The sequence below is a fragment of the Primulina huaijiensis genome, chromosome 14 (assembly GCF_012295235.1).
Source record: "Primulina huaijiensis isolate GDHJ02 chromosome 14, ASM1229523v2, whole genome shotgun sequence".
NCBI lineage: Eukaryota > Viridiplantae > Streptophyta > Magnoliopsida > Lamiales > Gesneriaceae > Primulina > Primulina huaijiensis.
In genome coordinates this window covers 1,201,962-1,207,962 of record NC_133319.1, presented here as the reverse complement: position 1 = coordinate 1,207,962, position 6,001 = coordinate 1,201,962, and positions in this window count along the sequence as shown.

Sequence of the window (6,001 nt, the reverse complement as noted above, 5' to 3'; positions counted from 1 at the left end):
TCATTAGTATAGCTGGATATGAAAGACATATACTGGTCAAAAAATAAATATATGTTTTCCTAATTCATTATAGATTTATTTTCTTTTTAAATAATACTTTTTATATTAAAAAAAATTGTATAAGTAAATGGTATGGAAAATTGTATAAATATTACTAAAAAATAGAAAATAAAAATGAAGAATATTTTTTCTTTATTTTTCAAATGAGTTTTTTCAATTCATAAAAATATAGTTTTATCGCTTGGTGTTTTTCTTTCATATTTTTCTCGATTCAAATCTATATTTAATTTCCAAAATATGTTGTGCCATATAATGGAATTGCTTGAACGTAATAAAATGAAAGAATCAAAAATTACATAACATGACATAAAATGAAAATACCTCAAAAAAGGTTTAAGATGATAACACAACTTTCTGTTTATTAAAAAAAATATTAAAATCTTTTCTATTAAGTTGTCAAACAAAGGAAAATACGTCGAATTTTACTTGAATTTTTCAATTCGAAAGAGAATAATTATAAATCTTTTTCTTTCATTTGACCAATTATAACTTCTTGATTTGAATAATTGAAGTAGCTAACACAAACTCCAAAAAAAAAAAAGTAAAAAAATGAAAATGAAAAATTCTATTTAAGTTAGTATATATCTTAATTTTTTATTGATTCATTTGAAAAGATGTAAGATCTGATTAATTGGAAACAATACAATAAATATTAATTACATGAATACACGAATTTTTTAAAAATATATATATATATGGAACAGACCTATCAATATGCATGGATCATACATTGCCTTCCACTTCCAGTTCCTATGTTAATAGTAATGTGACTTATTTTTTTCCGACAGAAACAAAAGATATTCGTCTTATGTGAGACTTTACGAGTATTTTATTTTTAATTATAGTCATGATTTTTTCAACTAATCTATCATTTCATATAATAAATAGCAGTTTTATATATCAATATGTATGGTCTTGGACTCTCGATAATGATTTTCCTTTATAATTTGGACACTTTATCGATCCACTTAATTCTATTATGTCAATGTTAAGCACTATTGTTGGATTTATTGGTGCTGCACTATTTTTTTTTGGCAGTAATTGCTTATGATAGAATACGTCTTGTGTATCTTGACGAAATGGGTGGAATAGTTATCCCAATGCCAAAAATATTCAAGATATTCAGTAGCTTTTCGATGGCCTTCTTTACATTACCAGGTATGAGTGGTTTTATTGTCGAATTAGTAATATTTTTTGGACTACTTATTAGTCAAAAATATTTTTTAATGACAAAATTACTTATTAATTTTGTAATGACAATAGGAATAATATTAACTCCTATTAATTTATTATCTATGTTACGCCAGATGTTCTATAGATACACGCTTTTTAATGTACCAAACTATTTTTTTATTCTGGACCGCGAGCTTTATTTTTTGACCCTTTAAAATTAATTGTGTTTAATTCAATTATATGTTAATGTAAATAAACCATAACTATGTAGTCCTATTCCTAATAGATTTATCCCAAAATAGCATATCCAAATGATAAGAAATCCAATGACGCCACAATTGCTGAATTGGTACCTTGTAATTTTATATTTGTCCGAATATGTAAATAATTCGCGAATACGATCTAAGTAATAAAAGCCCAAGTTTGTTTTGGATCCAAACTCCAATAAGATCCCCATGCTTCGTTAGCTCATACTGTTCCACTAAGAATTCATATGGTTAAAAGATAAATCATAGACTACTAACCCAATAACTCCGATAATCCAATTGTTGAACCAATTAAACCTGAAATAATTAAAAAGAGAAGTATTTTTGAAAATATTACTTCGTTCATTCATGTATTCGATCTCACCAAAGAAAAAAAACCACTAAAATTTAAAAAACGATTACTCGTAGCAAAAAACTTTTTTATTATTTCTAACTATAATGACTATAAGTGATACTGATAAAAATGATTCACATAAAAGGACAGTGTAGCCTGATATCATCGTACATACGTGCTTTATTAGCCACTCAGATTGAATAGCTAGTACTGATACTGTAGATTTGTACCTTTATCTTTGGAGGCTCAAGCGGAGGCCCATTTACTTATGTTTTTCATATGAATCTTTTGTCTCCAGCTATAGGAGATCTCATTTCCGTATCAACTCAAGATATACTTATCGGACTTTATGTATTAACGAGAGGGAATCTTGAGGGATTTGTGTAAATGGGTATAATCGATGGAATCGCATAAACTATCAAAATAAAAGAGGTGACAATAATAACTATAATTATAAGAAAGAACCTTCTTTTCAATTTGTATGGAATACCATTTTGACATTTTTATTTTCATATTTGAAAATAAAAGCCTCATCCTTGTAAAAAGATCAAGATTTAGATTGATATCCTCGTGACAACTATTTTTTTATTTTTTATTCGCTTTCTTTCAGCAAATAAAATATACTATTCGTATTTGTTATTGGACGATTAACCAATTCCTAAAAATGGGAAAAGGAGATTCCAACAAAGAAAAACATTGTATCTACGATCATGAAAAATAAATTTACATATCTCGCATCTACTTAAAATTGTGAAAATATGAAAATATCTTTCATTGTAAGAATTTTCTATTAAATGCAACTTTTTTTTACAGTATAAGGGGAGAGTCTATGCTCCTTCTGGAGCATTACTCCCCTTTTTCTTAACAATGGACACGTGTCTTGTTGTGTTATATTTTTTTTCCTTTTTATATATATTTTTTGTTGTAATCCTCTATTCTTTTTCTTTCTTTTTTTATTTATCTTTTTCACCTAACATTTTTGTTTTTTTTCTCATTTTCTTCTCGTTTTTTAATTTTGTTTTTTAAGAATCTAATTTTATTATTCACTCTTACTTCTATTCATATTTTTTTTTATCGTTCTTTGACCGACCATTAATATTATTATATATATTAATTAAAATTTTCAAAATCTAAATGCTAGAATTTAAATATTCCAAGAAATTCTTCATGTATTTTTATTTTTAATTATCTAAACTAAATTGGAAACAATTATTACTAAAAAGATATATTTTAAAGAAATAAAATAAAATTATGAATTATGAATTGTTTTAAATAATTTTAAAAATTAATATTAATTTTTACTCCTTTAAAATAAGAGGATAAGTTTAAAAATAATAAAAATATTTTAGGAGTGATAGTTTTTTTTGGATGAAGTTAGAGTAGTTTTGGACCCCACATAATTAATTATTTTTCTGATGAACTCAAAAATTAGTTTTTGTTCCAAATAAGAATGTTTTAAATAAATTAAATTTTGTTTTAAAAATGAGAGTAAAACATATATAAACACAAAAAACTTACATAAATTTTGGCTCAAAAAAATTAAATAGAATTGAAATTAAATAAAATTGCATTTTTGTGTAGTATTAATGAATACAAATATATTATCACTATTAATTTTAAAATATCTTATTTTAAAATTCTGAATTTTAATAAACAAATTATAAAATTTGAAAGAAACGATGGCCATTTTTTGTGGATGGTTATGACTCATAAAATATATGATGAGTTAGAATTTTTTTCTCGTAAATGTAAATTCCTTGTAATTTTTAAAGTTTATTATGATGTATTTTTTTTTTTTGGATCATTATTAGGGATATTATGGTTACAAGTATGAAATATTAATAAAATAAAATAAATAATAATGAAATGAGTCTTAAAAAAATGACAAATCAAGATTAAGCCAAGGAAAAACGAAAAAAGAGAATGAGAGAGAGGAAGGAAGAAAAAGAAAAAAAAAGTGCAAATGAGTTTTTTTTCCTTTTTTTTTTTTTATAAAAAAGACGCATGTCGATTTATAAGATGAGGGAGTAAAGCTCCGGGAGGAGCATAGACTTCCCCAGCATAAGTACATTGATTTTTTCCCAATAACTGAATACTTTTGTCTGTAAATACTGCATATTTGATTTCATCCATAAATAAATTTTCTTTCCTATGAGTTATAGTCTCAATAAGAATGCTATTTATTACTATTCATATATTATGATATGAATATACGATACCAATTCGTCATGTATGGATGATGAGATTCCATTGATTATGAGCCAATTCCAATAGACTCGTTGAAGGGTCCCATTGTCATGCATCCCGTAGGAATTGAAATATGCTCTATCTAATACACATCATTCAGAATCGTTTATTAGAAATGAGTTCATTGAAATACCTGAGATATTTGGAAAAGTTGTTCAGGCAATTTATCCAGAAAGAATTGAGTTTTCCGTAATACAGGAAATAGACATCCAAATACAAGACAAACCGATTCTACAGAGGAATCAAAGTCTTAGATTGGAATCAAGAAGACTATCTTTTCAAGGAGATATGATTACAAGTTATAGGTGGGGAAAAGCACATGTTCAAGAAACACAACAGGAACTAAAAAGCTTTTCAACCATAGGAAAGCTTAGATGCCCAGAAGAGTGGAAGGAAGTAGAAATAGTATTTGATATTACGAAACAAAGGAATCAATTTCCTTGTAATACTATATACTATTTAGAACAACATATGATATGAACTTACCAAGGAATGATCAATATCGGAGAATTGGAAGTTCATATCAAAGGTATTCCAGGAAAAGAACTAGATCGATTGGTTCTTGGCCTAGAGTTTCTCGAGGAACATAAACTTTGGAAACGTCTAGAATATGGAATGAAGTTTATGGCAGAAGATAGGATGTGGAAAATCCAATGACCACAAGTCCATTCTCGATATATATTCCAGTAGGAATGTTATATGAACAATATAAAGCAGAATAATTTGCTGCTTATATTGACTCATGTGCCGGAATCTGTACAGCAAAAAGAAGAGTTTTTCCAAATAATTTGGAAGAAGAATTACCAAAGATTGCTGGACGAGATTTCTCCAGAAGAATCTTAATCCTCAGTAAAGGGATTAAGATGACTGAAATCGAAATCGGCGGTGTTGGACAAACGCCTTGGTATAAGGTAAAAACACAACCGATTTATTTTCATGATACAAGAGTTGACATTTTGCTTTGAAATAATTTCCTACAAATGTTTAAGTCCTATACTCAAGAAAATAAGACCAGACGATTAGTGTTTACAACACCTTGTGATCACAAAATCATAGTCCAAAGACTACGAAAGGCATTTTACATAAAATTGTCAATTCAGTTTCGTAGCAAGCGTGGTGATGAAGGAAAAATTCTAAAACCAAAAATGAAGGATTCTAGACGGTTTGGAAAAATAATGCTCCAATTAAGAACAGATAAATTCCTCCAACCAGAAGAAATAGAATGCCTTAAGATAACTCTACATCAGAATGATGTAGGGTTTGATTCAAAGGTATCAATATAGGATGTCAAGAAAATGATAAAAAAAAAAATTACAATGAAGAACCCTTGGCATTGTGGGATAAAAATCAACTGAAAGTTTGCCTTAAAATTAAGGAAGAAAAATATATAAATTTGTCCGATGCAAGTCTATCCCAATGAATATAATTGATCAGAAGGATATACAGATTATAATCAAGGAACATCTGGATCTTGGTTTAATCAAAGCAGGAATTTCACCATACAGCAGCCCACGATTTCTTGTAAGAAATCATGGTGAAATAAAAAGGAACAAACCCAGACTAGTTATTAATTATCAAGAAATTAATAAGATTCTGGAGTTTGATGGGTATTTTATACCTAGTAGAGAACATCTTGTTAGTTGCATACGTAATGCTAAGATATTCTATAAATTTGATTACAAGTCTGGGTTTTATCAGATTCGAATGTAGGAAGAAAGCAAGAAATTCACAGCTTTCTCCACACCGCAAGGCCATTATATGTGGGAAGTTTTACCAATGAGATTGGCTAATACACCTCAGATATTTCAAAAGAAAATGGACAATCTATTTAAAGATTATTTCAATTTTATGTTTGTCTATATTGATGATGTTTAAATCACATCTAAAAATATAGAAAAACATATTAAGCATTTAGAGATTT